Raw genomic sequence first — 20,599 nt, forward strand, 5'->3', positions numbered from 1 at the left:
TCTCTCTCTCTCTCTCTCTCTCTCTCTCTCTCTCTCTCTCTCTTTCTTTCTTTTTGCTTTTGTTTCTGTTTGTCCTTTTTAGAGGGGCAGGGGATTCAGATTTGTGATTTCTTTGCTTTAAGGAATGAGTTGTACAAACCAGTGCTAGCTCTACCAGTTAGTTTGACTGAGTTGTTGGAGGGAGTACTTTGAAAGTGTAAGCCACTTTCCCAGTGTCAGATAACTAGAATGAATCAAAGGAGGAATTTGAACCCCAGTCTTTTGAACTGAAGACCAGCTCCATATGTTTAATGTCCTCGGTGGCTGGCACTTAGGAGACACTAGAGAATCCTTGACGAATTGAATGGAATTGGTTTTTTCCAAGGACATAAATGGCACCTCACACATATTTACTTGAATTAATACTTGGGTAGGATAGCCCCTGTCTTCCAGTGATATTGTGGGTTGTTGTTCAGCATTGAGTGATTGAGCAAAGATTAGAACTTGGGGTTAATTCCATTTCATCCAGGAAAAAGTCACAGGTAACCCTCTAGAGCCCCAGTTTGGCTTGGCTGATTTTTCCTGAAGGAAGCACAATGGACTTTATTTATTTTGAAATGCAATAGCCAAGGGTTAAGCCTTTGATGTCTCTCCAGAAAGGGCTGGGAGTCCAGTTCATGTCTTCTGGGTGGCTTGATTTCCCTGTCTCTTGGCATATCTTCCCAGTGTCTCTCCTGGGTACTCACACATGGTGGACTTTTGATCTCTCTCTGATGATCTCCAGGGGCGTAGTTGTGCAATTTTCTCCTAGCCTTTTGTACTGCCTTTTAATTACCTCAATGATCTATTTCACAGTCAAGAATTGGGGCTAATGATAGGGGCTAATTCTATAGGATTTCATGGTTGGTAGAAAACCTCTTTCACAATAACACTGGAATATCGGAAGTGCAAATACTTTCTTTCATTTTCCATCTTGAAACCTAGATCAAGACACGCCTTGGCCACAGTCACACAACTAACAAATCTCAAAGCTGGGTTTTAACTCAGGTCTTCTGTTTCTAAGACCAAAGTCTGATGGCAATGTAACTGAAGCACTATGGGGAGAATCTGCATTGGGACCCTTAGACCAGGGACTCAGCTTGGCCCACATGAATCTGAGCAGGGACAGCTAGCCGACTTTCAGAACTGGAAGGTGCATTGGAGGACATTTCCTCCTATTTCTTCCCGTACAGAATTCCTGACAGGACTTCTGCTCAAAAACCTTACTGAGGTTAGTTTCATTGCCTCCTGAAGCAGCCCTGGAGCGCTCTCTTTGTGAGGAAGTCTGTCCTTCATCCAAGTCCAATCTTTCTTCACTTGGACCATCCTTCCTGCTCCTGAATATCTAATTTCCTTCTGGTTCACATAAACTTAAAGTGTGGAAGTCTGTCTGTCCTCTAGGTGATTCCTGTGTTGAAATTCACAGAGATGTGGTTTTCTGGGATGATCAAACAAATCCATCTATCCATCCATCCATCTATTCATTCATTCCAACAAACATTTATTAAGCACCGGATGTTTGCTAGATACTGGAGATAGAGTAAAAAACCAAAATTGTCTTTTCTTTCAAGAAATGCACACTCTATTATAAGGAAACACACTGTGTACAAATAAGAATATACAACATATAAAACAGAAATATGAACATGTGAGAAATACTGATAGCTTGATTTCCACAGATCCTGTCAGAAAAATGGGTGCTTCAGAAACAGATCCTGCACAGGATGTGTGGAAGGACCTATGTTAGAGTGAGAGAGAAAGAGCAGAACACTCTATCCAATCCTATGGCAGGAAGAAATCTATAGGAGGGGCCCAAGCCAAGCTGGCATAAACCGGTTGGGGTTCAAACTGACACTCTTGGTATAGAATTAGAGCCTCATTGTCTGGTCATAGGTTATGCTAGCAGAAAAAAAAAAAGAACCATTCATGTGAAGAGCAGCCCAGGAAAGGAAATGTCCTGCTTGGCTGGGCCCAATGATTGTAATGGGGGTGGGCTTATATAACCTTTGTTATGCTTCTGTGGGTGTGTGTGTGTGTTTTGTCCCACAGGGGAACACATGCACACCCGCTTCTCCAGAGAATTGCTAATAAAGCATCTCTTCTTTCACTCCACACACTGCAATTTCATTTGTTACCCAATTAACTCTAGTTTGGAAGCTGGCAGAAGAAGGAGGGGCAGCAGGTTCCTAAGATCAAGCTCTGGATTGAGTTGAATCTGGGACTATAATTTTATTTATAACAAACAGAACCTATTATTTCATTAATGTAGGGAATTGCCAGTGAGGAAACTACCTCTCCTGATATAGATTTGTACTTTCTTTGTAACTGATAATCCTAGAGAGTTGACTATCCTCTCTCAGAGCCCCCAAGCAACTCTGACTCAGTCAGGGCATGAAAAGTGTAGGACTCAAATCCAAGTATTCCTGACCACAAGGCCACCTTTGTACATACTGCATAACACTGTTTCTTAGACAAAATACCCACAAAGTCATTTTCAGCTTTGGAGAAGGGCACTCATTTATATGATCATTGATTTATATCTGGAAGGGTAACTTGAGTTCTTCTAATTCAGCTCCTCCTTTCATAGATAGTCCAATAGCTTAGGTGATCAGGGAGGTATTTTGTAGGAGGTGGTCCTTGAACTGAGAGCCATGATGGAAGCTGGCAGTTGGTCAACAAGCATTTGTTAGCTACCTATTATGTGTTAGGCCGATCAGTCAGTCGGACACATTGAAAACTGACTTTAGCATAGTGATGTCATTTTGGTCCTCTTCAAGAAGTGGGACAGGGGCAGCAGGGTGGCACAGGAAATAGAACAACAGCTCTGGAATCAGGAGGACCTGAGTTCAAATACAGCCTCAGATTGAGGCACTTGACACACTTACTAGCTATGTGACCTTGGGCAAGTCACTTCATCCCAATTGCCCTACCTTCTCCCCTCCAAAAAGACAAAAAAAGAAGGAAGGACAACAGCCAACTATGTGTTAGGCACTGAAATAAGTGCTAATGATACAAAGAAAGGCAAAAAATAGTTTCTGCCCTGAAGGAGCTGTCCACCTAATGAGGAAGATAACAGTTAAACAATTATATACATACAAGATCTATCTATCTGTCTTTCTGTGTGTATGTATATACATACACATAACATATACGTACATACATAAAAGATATATATATATATATATATATATATATATATATATAGGGGAGATGAAAAGTTATTTCAGAGTCAGTCCGTCAACAGTTAGTCAGTCAACAAACATTTACTAAACATTATGTGCCCTGTGCTGTGTTAAGTGCTGGGGATTCAAAGAAAGGCCAAAAAAAAAAGGGGGGGAAAGAAAGGAAAAAGGCTACAAATAAGTCCCTACAAGCAAGAATTTCACATAACAATGATGTACAAATGAGATGTAAGCAAGATAAACTGCAGATAACCCAAAGCGGGAAGGCATTAGCATCAGGGGAGATAGGGAAACCATTGTCTGGGGGCTGAGCTTTTAGCAGGGATTAGAATAAACATGGAAAAGTCAGCAGGAGGAGATGAGGAAGGAGAGAATTCCAGACCTGTGGACTAGCCAGGAAAAATACTCAGAATTGGGAGTCTGTAGATGGAGTGTAGTGAAGGAGGAAAAGCAGGGAGACCAGCGTCACTGATCATGGTGATATAGTAAGGGAAGAAGGGATAGTATTCTGGATGGGGAGGACAACCTGGGCCAAGTCAGGGATGATGGAGACATTTGAATGTTTGAAATAGGGAACTGCAAGTGCTTAGTTTGTCAGTGCATAAGAGTTTTGGATGGGAAGTAATGGGCCTGGAAGGCTAGTCTAGAGCCAGGAGAAGGCCCTCACTAGATAGCTGTTGATGCAAGCAAGCAAGTACCAAGCATTAATTAAGTGCTTGCTATATGCCAGATAATGTGTAGAGGCCTAGTGATACATAAGTTTAAGCAAATTTAATAGAAAAATACAGTATTTTCTCCAGTTTTTCAGTCACCTCTGTCTACTTTGGCTATACACACACACATATGTCCGTACAAAATATATACATATATGCACATATATGCATATATACATACAAATCCATACATATGCATGTATATATTTGTATGTATATCATATTTGTGTATATCTATTTTTCTCTCTATTCAGTATAGACACAAACATGTATATGTGTATGTATTAATAAATCCGATATATACACATATGTCTCCATGTAGGCACATATCCAAAATAAATACACATTACCATATGTGTGTATCTCTAGATATATAGCCACATATGTGTTTGTTCTCTATTACTTATCCATATGTAAAATAAGGTTATTTCTTACATATTGATTTCTTAATTGCCCATATCAAGCTCTCCTCATTTGATTTTCTAGGAAGAGACATTTAGATTTGGAAGAATCCTAAGAAGTTACCTAGTTTAACCCATCATTTTGTAGATAGAGAAACATGGACCCAACACTTTCCCAAGGTTGTACAAATTATAAAAGGCAAAAACAGGTCTAAAATTTAGGTCCTCTGACTTTAAACCCAGCATTTCTTCTGGTATACCATACTGCCTCCCTTGCCAGACTCCAAATCCATGAAATAAGTAACCAGGTCTCATTTGTTTTCCTATCTCCCAAGTGCCTAGGATGGGACTCTTAATGTAATATACTTGAGGAACATGTGTTAAATTGTATTTTCTGTCTTTTCATGGGCTGCCCTCTTGGCTTGGATTGCTCTCTCTCATCTTTCCTTCTTGGTCATCAGTGACCCCTCTGATGGGAAGCACCTTCCCCTTTCTGATGGCAGTCCTTCCACCATATTATGGATATCTGTTTAGCTGCACGAATATTGAATTTCCTCAGTAGGAAAAAAAAAAAAAGGTTCCTTGAGGACAAGGACTAGTTTGTTTTAATCTTTGTATCCCCAGCACCTAGGACAGCACCTGCAATATAAGAGACACTCAATAAGTGCTTGCTGAATTGGATTGAATAAATTATAGATGAATGACTGACGTGCATCTCTTGGCCAGCTTTGAGAGTTTCTAGTGTAGATGTAGACAAAAAAAAAAAAAGAAGAAAAAGAAAAGATTCAATGGGTCGTCTCAAGATGGAGTTAGTTTCTATTTTCTGTAAGCTGTTAGCATTTTTATGAAAAATTGTTGGGGTTTGGTGGACCAGATAGTCCCTTCCAACTCTGAGATTCTGGGACTTCATGTCACCAGAACCATTTCATTCATTGCAAAGGATGACGTATTGAAAAACACAGGGCTTTTCCTTCCCAGGACATCTCAACTCTTTAAATAATAACATGACACATCATGGGGTTTTCAGGTTTGCAAATGGCTTCCCATACATTCATTCATTCCTCTTAGTATAATTTCTATTCACCACGATCCCCCAGAATCCCAAGCGTTCTTCAAAGTGCAGTTCACATGTTTCTTCCTTTGGGGCCTGGGCATTATACCAAGTTGCCTCTCAGGAATTGCTTCCATCCTCCACTTAATTCTGCCTGAGCAAATATGCCCCATGCCCAGTGTGGATTAAATCTTCATGGCCACATCCGTCTCATTCAACGGGCCAAGTTTTTCCTACACACATTCATTCTACTGTCCATACTGGCTAGACTAAAGAACTATGTTTTTTTTTTTTTAAGGCTGTGTGCAAATTTACTTTTCCCATTCTATTTCTAGTGGGGGAAAAATCACTTCCTTAAACGAGAAAGCCACATAATCATTCTCTTACTGAAGTCTGAATACACTGATCATATAGACAGGCCACAACATAAGGATTAGACACCCAGACTCTTCTACCTTCTACCATCCATGATCAAGAGAGTCCCATTGTTTGGCCTCCCTTGAAGTTGAGATTGGGGGAGGCTCAGTTGGGTGGAGGATGTGGTCTTTCTGGTGTTCTAGAGAGGAGAACTGTATGCCAGGAAACCCTGCCAACTGAAAGCAAAATGAACATGGAGAATTACGGAAGTTTCATTTCCTGCTAAATAATTCTCTGCAAGCTGTGTAAACTTCTCTCCACTGAACAAATACTTAGAATTAAAAAAAAAAGAGATGCCCCTGTCCTTTAGTAAGGAAATATTCACCTCATTTAGGGGGCCGAGCCAAGGGCAGAGGGCTATCATTTTTTAATGGAGTTTGTACAAGTCATCAAAGACTTTTAGAGCTTGGATGAGTGGGCAAAAAACTCTCAAAGTGAGGTTTGTCTTGGAGGGTTCCACCTGACCCATGGACTTGACTCTTAAGTTTAATAATAATATCTATTCAGTTCAATTCAACAAATGCTTAGGTGCTAGGTTTGAGCTATATGAAAACAAAATGAAACAAAGAACCCTGAGCTTTTCCTCAAGAGACTTACATTTCTTTTTGGAAACAGCACATACACATAGACAAATACATTAATGCAAAGGGAGGCCAAAATAGCACAAATGTAGCAGGGGCATGGGAAGACCAGTCCCTTTAGAGAAAGCAATTTCAGAAGCATAAGAGTGCTAATCACTGGGGGAGTGAAGATGAGGAAAGGCTGTATGTATGAAGGAGGTAGCTCCTGAGCTATACTTTGAGATTCTTTGAGGTAAATGTGAGTGAGTGCATACCAGGCTTAGGGTGCCATCTTGCTCAAAGGTGGGAGGTGGAATGTTGGCTTGATTAAAATAGATGATGTGTAAAGTAGAATGATATGAAATAAGACTGGAAAAGTAGATGAGAGCCTGGCCATGGAGGGCTTTAAATGCTCACATAAGGAGTTTTTGTTAAATCATAGAGGCCACATCCAGTTATCACTTTCTGTTATGTGTTAGGTTTGCTTGTAAGTATGCCATTTCCTCAGGCCCCCGTGGGCAGGGATCCCATCTTATCAAAATTTTGTAACTTGCCCAGAGCTTGGTGAGCCCTACTGACTCACAGACACACAGTGAAAGCAATCTTGGATTTGAAGTCAGCCCTAAGTTTGGATCTTGCTTCTATTCATTCATATCTGTGTGCCTTTTGGCAAGGTCTTCCCTGTTTCTGGCCCTCAGTTTCCTCCTCTGTAAAATGAATTTATGGGAACAGATGATGCCTGGCATCCTTAAGCTTTCATTTCTGGCATTAAAACTTGAGCACAATCTATGTGGCCCATTGGGCTCTTAGGTCTCATGAGCCTCTTCTTTTCCTATTTCCATCCTCAGAGCTTTACCTAATAATGCTTCCTTGAGGTGGCAGGAAGCATTGAAAAGGGATATCATTAAAGGAAACCTTGGCACTTGCTGGTGGAAATAAAAGCCTGTATGTGCATGAGTACATGGGTGGGTGCATGTGTGCCCACACGCATGTGTATGCAGGGGAGGGGCACAGGGTATATATAGTAACATGGTGTTGCTCCACCATATTTATTAGAAATAACCATTTCCACCTTCTCAGAGAAAGACATTTGGCCTCTTTCTCATGAGTCTCTGTTGTCCTTGCAAAACACAAAATTTGCCCTTTGTTATTTAAAAATCTTTACACTATAGGCCCACCTCAACCTCCTGTTCACATTACTTCCCTTTGAACACTCTACATTCAAATCAAAATAGCCTGTTTAGCATTCTGTCTATCACTTTCATACCATTCCCTAGACAGCAGTACCCAATACCTGGAAGGCTCCTAGTGTATCATTTCGGCCTCTTGGACTCCCTAAAGGTTCAATTTCGATACCATCTCCCATCTGAGACCTTTTTTGATCCACTTACCTATTAGTTTTCTCTCCCTCTTGAAATTGCTTTGGACTGATTTTGGATTACTTTCTTTTTCTTTGTCTTGTATTCACTTATAAGTTTCTGTTCCTCCCCATCCTGTCCCAAACCCCTTTGACTCCCTCCCCTGGGGGGGGGGCTGTTGAATTGACTTGGCTAAATTCTAGTCAGAGCACAAGTCAGGGTTGAGAACAGGTCATAATCTTGAATGAAGTAGACAACATGAATCAAGGCCACGTGGTGAAGATCAGATGATGTTATCGTCAGAGAAACAGCAGAAGTTAGAGGTGGGAGGATGGCAGAAGTTCATGTCTTCTAAGCAAAATAGGCAACTAGATAATCGACAGGGGACAAGGTGGGCAGGGAAGAAAGGCCAATGGGACTTCCATACCCGACTAAATTGGCTTGTATCTCCTCGTCCGTCTTACATTGACTTCCAGCTTATGACCGATTAGTCCACCTTTCCACTTCTCTCACTAGCAGTGAAAAGTTCTCATCAAAAGAAGGACCATTTCTATTTAAATCTTTTTTTTCTTTTTGGAGGAAGGAGGGCAGGGCAGTTGGGGTTAAGTGACTTGCCCAAGGTCACATGGCTAGTTTTTTAAGTGTCTGAGACCAGATTTGAACTCAGGTCCTCTTGACTCCAGGGCCAGTGCTCTATTCACTCAGCCACCCCAGACCATTTCTATTTTCTAATTTCCCTTTCTTGGCCCCAATCCCAGGTAGATGGCAGTAAGATAGCTCAGTGACCCATGCTGAAGTGACCCTCATATCCTAACATTTAAGAACAACTGACCTAGAACCCTCTTGAAAAATGATAGAGGATTTGCAGAATGATCAGAGGCAAGGGGGAAAAGACCCACATGAGCAAACTTAGCTTTAAAAACACTTTTTGTTGTAGCAAAGAATTAGAAACAGTGTGTGTCCATCAGCTGGGGAATGGATGGAATAATGGAATGCTATTTTTTTTAAAGAAATGACAAATAGGACAGATATAGAAAACCTTGGAATATTTCCATGAGGAAGAGTTGGGCAGGGATGACAGATAAGGAGAAAAAAAGGAAAGAAAGAATGATTTTTGTGGAAATATTTACATAAAGGACTTAGGAGATTCAGATAAATGGGGCAAATATATTATTAGCAGGTAAAATCATAATAATAGCTAGTATACATATAGTTCTTTAAGGCTTACATAGGGCTTTACACATATTATATCATTTAATCCTCACCAGTTCTAAGATTTACTGTTATTACTACTCTTACTTTGCCAATTAGAAAACTGAGACAAACCATATGAGTGACTTGCCTGGGGTCACACTGTGTGTCTGAGGCTGCATTTGGACTTGGATCTTCCTGACAGCAGGTCCAGGGCTCCACCCTCTGTACCACTTAGCTGCTTGAAAAAAAATGTTTATATGAGAAATTTATACTTTCATATGCAACCATCTTTTCTGTTCTTTGTATATTGAAGTGTTCATGTTTGTTGATGTCTGTAAAGTTCATAAAAATTAAAATCTGAGAGGATTTTCTCTATAGCTTCTTAATTTATAAACCTAGAAAAGAAAACCAAACCTATACAATGAATATATAGTTTAAAAAAAAAACACAAGACAAGATGATAGAAACATTGATGAAAAATTTTAAGCTCCCAGCACAGACACACTCCCAGGCTTGATATATGTTTCACTTGAGGTGGCCCTGGTCTCACTCTACCCTGAGTCTTTTTTCCCTCTTCCCCCTCCCCTGTAGCCCACAAAAGGCAGAAGGAATTAACTTTGTCTAGCCACATGAAGAAAAGATTATTGGGCAGGGAGGCAGAAGATGAAATGATGAGAAACAGCTACAGGAGAAAGGGCTTTTGTGTTCAAAGGAAGGTGACTGGAAACTTGGTTGCAGTCTATTCTTTCATCATGGAGTTTGCTCCATGAAGGGATGTGAAGGGACAACCCTTCTCTCACCAGTACTCTCAATTGGGGGAATCTAAGGTGCCAGGTGTGAAGAAAGAGATGTATATGACACAGTAATGAAAGGAGGAGGGACCAAACAGTCAGATGGGAATCCAGAGACAAGTCACTGGGAGTACAAGAAAGTGTCTGAAATACAAAAGGGCTAAGAGATAAAGTCTGGCTCAAAGCCTGACTCAATCACATAAACCAACAGTGAGAGCCATGAAGGAGGAAGGAGGGAGTGAAAAAAATCCCAAAGGCCAGAACACATTAAGTATCAGATAATGAAAGAAAATGAATCAACATTCCCCAAATGAAAAACGAACCCTGAGGATACCAGAGATCACAGAAGAACAACAGGAAACTACAGTATTAAAGAAAGGAGGAATAAAACTTATAAAATCATTTTTAGAATGGAAAGTGGATTGGGAATCAGAGCTCTCAAAAAAGAGTCAATGAAGACAAACAGTTTAGATTGCAAGATGGAGAATATCTCCACAACAATAGAGGCTATGAAAAAAGAGAATGACAAGTTTGGAATTTAAAAATATAGAAGTAGATGACATTTTTGGGATAGAGAAGCAAAAGACAATTATTTTGAAAGTATATTTGAATTCAATAGACAATTAAGTTATTGCCCTTGAAGACAAGATGGTAGAAATAGATTAAGGATCATAGGCATCTCCCTTTCCCCAGTAAAATTACGAAACATTTGAAAACCTGAATAATAGATGATACAAAATAATACAAGAAAACTTCCCAGGACTTTTGATTATAGAATACAAAGTACTGGTGTAATCAGCAGATTGATGGTAGAACAAAAGAAACAGCTATGTTTGAATGTCCAAGGCATATATTTGTGAAATTCAGATCATCAAATGACAGCTTTCCCCCAAGCCCCCATGTGAACTCCCAGGAAAAAGAAGTTCAGGGGTGAAGGTGTTTCAATTCCAATAGACCAGGACAACTAGGCAGCCCTGACAAATCAGATGTGGAATAGCATATTCCACATCCAATCTGTTGCCAAGGACTGACAATTTCATCTTTGAAACATCTTGAATATGCCCTTTCACTCCTCTGTCACTACCCCTACCCTGGTGTAGTCCGTCATCACCTCACATCTGGAATATTATAATAGCCTGTTGGGGGGTCTGATTGCCTCAAATCTCTCCCCATGTCAATCCATTCTCCATTCAGTCCCTAAAATGATTTTGCTAAAGCACAGATCCGATCATGTCACCCCACTCCTGACTGCTACTCCATAAACTCCAGTGGCTTCCTAATCCCTCTGGAATCAAATACATAATGCTTTGTTTGACATTCAGAGCCCTTCATTACCTACCTTCCCAGTCTTCTTCCACTTTATTCTCTGCCCCTTCTTCTTTGGTTCAGTGACACTGGCCTTCTGGCTTTTCTATAAATAAGACACTCCATCCTCAGCTCAGGGCTTTTTCTCTGACTCTCTCTATGCCTGAAATGCTTTCCCTCCTCTGCTCTGACCATTATTGACCTCCAGTACCCAACTAAAATCCCATCTTTTAGTGGAAGCTTCCAAGTCCTCTTAATTCAAGTGTCTTCCCTCTGTTAATTATCTCCTATTCATCCTGACTGTAGCTTTATTTGTATATGTTTCTTTGCATATTATTTCCTCCATTAGACTGTAAGCTTCTTGAGGTCAGAGACCTCTTTTCATATCTTCAGAGCTTAATACAGTGCTTGGCACCTAAGTACTGCTTAATAAATTTTTATTGATTGATTAATTGATTGATTCCATAAATTGAAGGAACCCAAACAGAATTAAAAGCAACATATCCTATAAAGTTGAGCCTGTTCATCAGGGAAAAGAATGGATTTTCTTATGAAGAGGTATCTGAGGCATTTCAGCACACAAAGCAAAAACAAAGAAATATTAATATTTTATTTGCAAGACCTGTAAGATAAGAACGAATGAAAATAGGTACAATTATCAAGAAAAAACTAAACAATGCAATCAATTCTCCTATGTTTCTAGGCTATTATTTTAGTGTTGTGCTGATTCTGGCCTTACTTTCCCATGTTCCACTTGTCCTGAAAGACTAGGTCCCCAGAATGTGGTTGTTACATTTTCTCTCAAGTTTCTTGGGGCAACTTTGGACATTAGGAGAATTTTCTAGCATGATTGTTCCTAAACTCCCATCAGTGTGATTCTATATTGTTTATAAGTTGATGCTGAGTAACCAGCTACAGAAAATTAGCTTTTAATTAGGGGTATTTACTAAAAGGGTTTAGTAGAACACTTAATGCAAAAATTCCTCAGAACCAGAGATGTATTCCTGCGGAAGTGCACAGAGTCCAGGGGAAAGGTGGGCCTAAAGTAAGAGAACACAATGACAAAAGGATATTTCATAGCTTTTGTTTTCAGTAAGTCCTTTCCCCAATTCACAGGGTCCTCAGGACATTCACCTTAGGTGCAAATCTCTGCTGGACTCTGTGCAGAATCCCCAAAGCATCTTTCTTCAGGGTGTCTAGCCTGGCTAGTTTTAGAATGGAAAGTAGATTGGGAATCGAACTCTCAAAACAGAGTCAGTGAAGACAAATGGTTTAGATTGCAAGATGGAGAATCGCTCCAAAACAATAGAGATTATAAAAAAAAAGAATGACAAGTTTGGAATTTAAAAATATAGAAGTAGAAGAAATTTTGGGGATAGAGAAGCAAAAGACAATTATTTTGAAAGTATATATAAATTCAGTAGGAACTAAAGCGACTACCCTTGAAGACAACTTGGTAGAAATAATTTAAAGGATCATAGGCATCTCCCTTTCCCCAATAAAATTATGAAACATTTGAAAACCTGAATAATAGATGATAGAAAATAATACAAGAAAACTTCCCAGGACTTTTGATTATAAAATTCAAAGTGCTGATGTAATCAGCAGATTGATGATCAAGCAATAGAAACAAGTGTGCACTTCTAGGAACACTGCTACCAGTTCCTAAAGGAATTAGTCTTCTGAACTTTGCAAGTACCCAAGGCCTTCTTCTGGTCAATGACAGAGGATACAGATGGTCTCTTCTCCTCCCCTCCCCCAGCCAATAATTTTGTCTCAGGACCTTGGCAGTAGGTTCTCTTCCACTAGGCTGGCCCACCATTAGAGTTCTGGATTCTAAACTAGCTTGCTGCTGTTATCTAAACTCCATATGGTTTGACTTATGCTTTAACCACTCCTGATGCACTTCCTGTAGAGGCATATCAATTTCATCAATGACTCAAAATATTCTATTCCTTTACAAATTGATTAATTGAGTTGTTTGAATAAGCTTGATTTGCTTATTAACAAGAAATGCCGAGGTCTGGTTTGTACCTTTAATTCATGGATTCAATCATAAGTATAGACTTTCTATATTTAATTGGAGAGAGGTAGGTTGAGGGGTTAAAAAAAGAATGATCAAATTACCATTGCTCATATGGAGAAACATTTTAAATTTCTCAATAATACAGTATTAAGAGTAAAGATGCTTTCTCTCATCCATCACTTTCCATTGATTTTAGAAATTTTACCTCAAAAATAAAAGACAGACAGTAAAGGCATACACATCAGTAAACAGGAAATGAAAATCATCTCTATTTCTATATGACATCATGGTTTACTTAGAAATCCCTAGAATCAATAAAGAAATCCTGGGGATTGATTATTAGATACCTGCCTTTTTTTTCTTCTACAAATTAATTTGGGAACATTTCCAAATCAAATTTTAGGTATAACTAATGATGAGGTTTCCCAGAGTGTGAGTCATATGATTTCTCTCTCCTAGGTAAGCACTCTATACAATATGTACTATGGGAATGCTACAGACTTTATTGCATCCATCACAGAAAATGCACAAGATGCAAAAGAGTTGGGTATGAAGTTTCTAAGTAGGTCAATGGGTTCTTCCAGGAAGATGATGACATCTTGGGGTCTGCTCAGACATTCTCCATTCTCTCGGAGCTCACTAATGAATAAGTTCATTAACTCATGACAATAGAAATTTTATGAATTGTTGATCTCTTGGCCCATTTGGCATTCCATAAATCCCTTTATTCCAGGGTGTTCCTCTTCCTTTTCTAAGGAGCACAGTGATAAGGAAACATTTTTCCTCTGGGATTGGGGAACTCTTAATTTCAGTCCCTTGGGAACTTTTGAATTTGGGATTATCCAGTGGTAATCCCCTGCTCTCTCCCCTGGCCCTAAACCAGGGAAAGCTCATTCTCAGGATCTCTCATCTCATGTAGGCACAAACCATTCTGCCAAGTAATTCTGCAGAGACCTTCGTTTCTGACCTGTGCTTAAAACAGGAAATAGCCCCTTTTGTATGCCAGCACATATGATTCTGCCATGTAATTCTCAGGTGAATTTAGTCTCTGATTGGTGCTTAGAAGGCGGCAGGAGGAGGGCAAGAACTTGAGTCTTAAAATTCTCTCAGGTTATTTAGGCAAGTATATGCCTGCCTCGTGCGTGTTCTTCTCCTGGGGGGTAACTGGTACTGCTCTTAGGGGTAGAAATGATCTCCTTTCTCCTCTCCCTGCACTTCAGTCTGGAGGTGCAAGAGAGATAGAGCATGACAATACTAACTTGGTGTTAACAGTTTTTCTTTCCATATCACGGAGGTACTGTTATTTATCCTTCATTTTTGAGGCAAACCCATGGCTTCCCAAGTGATGTCTAGACTTGCTTGTGAATTAGATTTAAAGGTAGAGTTGCATCACCCTCATCCTGAGTCACTGAAGTCCGGTGGCAGGACAAAGGTCAAGATGACTGACAATGACCCAGAATACAGTGGATGACCTTGGTGTTTTCAGTGCCTGACCAAGCTCTCAGCATTCCACAGTGCTTGCTTCAATGACCTTTCTGACCTCTGGAACAAATGGTTCTCGTCCTCCCATTCTGCCAGGGCTAGTCTTCACATGCTGGGGGTAGACACTCTCTACTCCAACTCATTAATTGTTTTCAGGCCTATCGCTTATCCTCAACCTGGTTTAGCCCATCTAACAAGACAGTTGTATTGGGGTGTGGCTGTTGCACATATCACAGCTTCTTGGAGTTGCAGTAAGAGTTGGGTGACAGACAGGTGGGCACCAAAGATGGAAGAACCATGGAGGTTGGGGTGGCACAGAAGTAGCTTTCGGAAATCTTCCCTAATGCGCATTCACCAGTTATCTTGGAGGCAGCACCAGTAATAGGTCAGTGACTAACTAACAAAATGGCTGAGGGCATGATTGGGCAATCTCAAATACACTTTATTGCAAGGGAGAGTCCAAATCCTGGGGAGGGAGAATGCCAGGGTTGGGAGACATATCCAAAGTGCTGTGATGTACAATCTTTTTTACAATATAAGACCACCAGCAAAATTGATGTGAAGGTAGAGAGTTTCAATCGTGTATCACGCAATGAGGTGAGGAGAATCAGTTTAATAGGAGGGTTCATGAGGAAGGTTAATTCTAATAATAACTATAACAATGATTTAAAAATTCTATTAGAGCTCCTTCAGCACCACTAATTTCAAAATAACTAATATTTATATAATGCTTTAAGGTTTACAAATAGCTTTACAAATGATATCTCATTTTATTTTCACAGTAGGAAAAAAGATGCTAGCATTGTTATTAGACTTGTTTTACAGATGAGGAAACTGAGGCAGTCAGAAATTTAGTGATAACCAGAGTCTTACCTCTTATAAGTGTCTGAGGCTGGATTTGAATTTAAGTTTGAATTCCTGACTCCAGACTCAGGGCTCTGTCCACTGCACCACCTAGCTATCACTAGCATCATAAGGTAGGGTGATGGATCAAAGACTTTGAACATAGATCAGTTAAGGGGCTATTCCAGCAATGCAGAGTTGGTGACTAGGGACTGAAAAAAAATTATATATTAGAGATGACAAGGTATTCAGATTTTTGAGAGCTCTAAGTCTTTAAAGGATTTGTTCTTATTCTAGGAGTGGGAGGGTCGAGATTTATATGTAGATCATCTGATTTTATTGTAAGTCCGATGTATGACTGTGATCTAAAACTCACTGATGGCGCAGCCAGGTGGCACAGTGAATGGAGCACCGGCCTTGGAATCAGGAGGACCTGACTTCAAATCCAGCCTCAGACACTTAACACAAAATACTAGCTGTGTGACCTTGGACAAGTCACAACCCCAATTGCCCTCCAAAAAGCAAATAAAATAAAATTCACTGATGACCTGTTACATGCCAACATGTCAAGGACCTGTGATTTGTTCATGTGAGAACCCTCTCCACCAGCATAGATGGTAACTTGTCCAGATCTTTGCAAGAAGGTGTAAGAGAGTGGTCTATGATTCATAGAGGGAGAACAGTATGGTAGTGGCTAAAGAGTTAGAGAGCACTTAGGGTTGGATTGGAGTCTGGCCTTAACTCCAAACTCAACATTCTTGCTGCACTGTGATGCTTCCCTAAATCCAATATTTACAGGCAGTAAATTTATTGATAGTTTGTGGTTTGTGTCATTTCACTTATGTTCAACTCTCTGTGAAAACCCAAGGTCAACTTGTGACTTGTCCATGTAATCAATCACCAGGTAGGCGAACAGAGAATGAATGTTTGTGATCTATATTTAGCTAGGACTTTAAGGTATACAAATAACCTTTCAAGTTGTATTGTAACTAAGGTAATGCAACCAAGGTTTTCACTCAAAGAGCTGACATTTGAGGGTGCTGAAAGAAACATAGAAATATCAGCACAGTGCACTAAAAAGAACACACATTTATGATGAGAATATCTGGGTTTAATTAAATCCCACTTCTGATTTTTTCTATCTATGTGATAACCATCATTTTCCTCATCTGTAACATGAGTTATCTGGCTGCTCCAGAGATTATTACCTAGTTAGCAAGAATAATTAGTTAGATATCATATAGTCTGGGCTTCTTCTCCTTGGTGATAGCCTCCTAGATAAATTGTCAGCCTGGACCTGTTCTTTACCAGTCAGCATTTTCCCCAATTGTTCTTAAGTTTTTTGAGGAGACATTATTGAGATATCTTTCCATGGTGGCTAACCCACATCCAAAATGGAAATAATCTTAAAAGGTTGTCGTGAGATCTGATTTCATATCAATTGTTATGGACACAAGAATTTCTGGTGATGGCTAGTCTACTCTGTGACATGGGTGCCCCATGTTATTAATGCACTGTTAATCTCTCAGTACTTAGGTGACTTTCTCTGATTGTAAGATGCAGAGTTAGTGCAGACCTATATTGGTGAAAGGAGCTTCCTCATCTGAGAGCTCCCTATACTAAAGACATCAAAGTGCTAATTTCTATACCTTTGTCTATGGATGAAGAAATTACATCTCAGAGAGATCAGATGACTTGCTTATGATCACGCAGGTCATCAAATATTGCCAGTGACTCTAATGCATTATATTAGTTTATTTTGGCTAGACACCTGTGTAGAATCACCCTTCTCTGCCCTTAGATTTTATAATGGATAAATCTGAATGATTTCTTATGCTCAACACTCAAACACAGAAATAATCAGTCACAGTACTTTCCCTAGCTGACCTCACTAGGCTTCTGATTTTTGTATTATGTGTTCACCTCTTCCTAATGTGGTACAGCAATTGGAGTGATGAACTTGAGGTCACAATCTGCATCCAAATACCCCTTTTGGTACTTTCTAGCTGTAACATTAAGGGAATTTGAAGATCTTCCTTGCCCCTTAATAGGCCCGTGTGACCTGCTTTGCTCTTTGGCCTGGCCCACAGCTTGAGTAACATGGAGCTCAGTGTGGGAGTTTACCCAACAGAGCAAGAGCAGAGAACAGGAACAGTGGAGCAGAAAGTGAAAGTGAGATGGAGTTGAGAGAGAAAAGAGGCAGAGCAGCTAGCATGGTTTCGAGAGGGGGCATTTTGGCTAAGGGAGCTGGTTTGTGGGGAGGCCTGAAGGAGGGAAGGCTTGGGGATGGTGGTGCTCCCTGCCCTGGTAATGTGTGCCAACTTCTTTATTACCATGGTGGATTTGGCTTTCTGGCATATGGATAAATATCTTGGTTTTGGCTTCAAAGAAGAGAGTCTGCTATATCTTGCCATTCAAATTCCGGAATACTCCTGCATATTCATAGGAGCTTCTGTGGGTATTACATTGACAAAATATTAGCCAAGTGATATTGGGCAAATTGTGTGAGTCTTGGAGAGTCAGTCCCAGCTATAAGACACCATGGACTAAGTGATGATGAACAAGTCATTGATAGTGTCCACTTAACACGTTGTTGTGAGTTTCACCTGAGATAATCTAGATGAAGACCTTTTCAAACTGTAAGATACTATGTAAATATCAGCAGTTGTTAGTTTAATAGTAATAATAATCACAATGATAATAATAAATACTGTAACGATCTACCGAGCATTAAATACAAGTGAGTAATAGCAGAGTAGTGATCACCCAAGACAATTTCTATCTAAGCTACGTTAAAAAAGATGAGAAGATGATATAACTAAGAGTTTCCCATGGGTGTAAGCGTATGAGTTTCCCTGTAAGTCATCTGTTTCTCTGTGGTTCAGAATACTTCCCTGGAGACTGTTCTCCTCTGAGGCAGACCCTCTAGGGAGAAACAGCTAGCTGCTTTACAGGAATAGCCTTTGATCTAAATATTGTAAGGAACTACAGAGACATGTTTTACATGCACAGACTGGAGTCAATAAAGCTCAAGGACCGTCACATTGAGCACTGGTGGCAAACCACAGCTGACAATGATGAATGAATGTGTGAGATGGGACTTCTGTAAAACATAACTACCGGCAATAAAAGGGAAGGGGGGAAAAGATGTTCTTAGCTACTCATTGATGCATTGAATTGTATTTTGAATGAACAGACATGTTCAGCATGGGCTGAACCCAAGCTCTTTGTCCCTCCTCCCCTGAACAGCATGATGCAGCTCATGGGAAGAGGCCCAAGTATGAGATTAGAAGAGTTGGGGTAGGAGAAAAGAGAGTGTGGTGTCATGGAAAGAGAGCTGATCCCCAAATGGGAAAAGATGGGTTTGGGGTTCCAGGTGGGACCATACATTTCTTCTCCTATCTGCACCTTAAAATCCTTATCTCTGAAATGAGGAAGATCGAGTAGGGTACCACTATGGTGGCCAAATGGTCCATGACTTAAATGTCCACCACAGTGAACTCAAAGGAATTTGCCCTCCCTCTTCCTTCCTATATATGTTGTAGGTTTGGAGATTTGTTCAAAAAATACACATTAAAAATTTTTTTTATTTTGAATTATGGAATAAAACAAGCATTTCTATAACAGTACAATAAAAAAAGATGATTGTATTTGAAAAAACAAACAAATATTTATTAAATATGGCTTCTCTGGCCTCCTTCAAGATTCAACTCAAATCCCCAATCCTGCCAGAACAAGCCCTCCCACCTCCCCGCCAGTGTCTTCCCCCAGATATTCCCTTCACTTTACTCCATGTATATATTTTATGTGTCCATTTGTTTGTGTGTTATCTCTCCCATTAGTCTGTGTACTCCTTGAGAGTAGAGATTGATTTTTGCCTCTTTTTATATCCCTAACACTTAGCGCAGTGTTTGGCACAGAGTAGGCATGTAATAAAGTGCTTGATGACTGACTGATGCCCTTATTTTACAGATGAGGTAACTGAGACCCAGGGAAATCACATGACTTATCTAAGGTTACATAGCAAGTAAATGTAAGAGCCAGAACTTGAACCCAGATCTTTTCCCCCTTAGAGCCAGTGTCCAAAGCCCTTCAGTAGTAACTGAAGCAGGCTTCTTTTCAAGTGGCCTCCAGTTTTCTGTCCACAATCCTTCTGAGTAGAACACCTTACCTCATGCTTCAGCCTACTTCTTCAGATTAATTCACACTATTCTATTTTATGATCTTTATGTAATGGTTCATTCAAACTGGTTCACTTGCCAGCTTCCACTCATGACTTCTCATCTCCCACCTCTGCATCTTTGCACAGGCTGTGATCATGCCTAGAATGCCTTCTCTCTGTCTCTTCGAATCCTCAGTCTTCCTCAAAGCTCAGTTCCAATCTGCCACCTACCACATGACATGATGTCCTCCCAATTGTTCATCCCTTACATGGGAAGAAAGAAAGGAAGGAAGGAAGAAAGAAAGAAAGAGAGAGAGAGAGAGAGAGAGAGAGAGAAAGAAAGAAAGGAAAATGCTTGTGTATTGACTTTGCATATGTTTTGTGTAAACTTCTGCAGGTTAGTGTTGTTTTCCTCGTATAATGACAAAAAGAATCAGCTCACCAAGTGTTTACTAATTGCCTACTATGTGCTAGGCACTGGCAATAAAGAAAGCAATGTAAGCACCTTGGGAGAAGAACCTTTTTTTCAGTCTTGGTATTCCCACTGGGGTCTGGCATGGTGCTTGGCACAATAGTAGGTGCTTAATAAATGTGTTAATTGATTCTTTGCTGAAAAAAATAAGAGGCATCACGCACTTCCTCTTTTCCCTTATTTTCTACCTTCAATCCTCGTGACTCTTCTTTCTTCCCAAACCATCCCATCTTTCTTGAGGACACCAGCATCCTTCCAGCAGTCATGTCCACAAAGTCAGAGACGCACACACGTTTTGATTTTCCCTTCCTCCTCCTATCCATAAGTTGCCCAGTCTTGTGCATTCTCCTCCACAGAAGCTGAGAGCCCTTCTTATTCTTCCACTTGCCTGGCTACCTCTCAGGTTCTGTCTCTCTGCCCCCATCCTCTTCCCTCTCCAAGTCATCCTGCACACAACCACTAACAGATACTGCAAAAGCATAAGTGTGATCATTCTTATGGAACTCCAGGGACTTCCTATTGTCTATAGGATTAAATACAAGCTCATCTGTTCACCAGCACTTAGCACAGTGCCTGCTCCTTCCTTCCTTCCTTCCTTCCTTCCTTCCTTCCTTCCTTCCTTCC

Source organism: Petaurus breviceps, unplaced genomic scaffold (assembly GCF_028583685.1).
Source record: "Petaurus breviceps papuanus isolate PSGF00001 unplaced genomic scaffold, PetGlider_PUasm1.0 139, whole genome shotgun sequence".
Lineage (NCBI taxonomy): Eukaryota > Metazoa > Chordata > Mammalia > Diprotodontia > Petauridae > Petaurus > Petaurus breviceps.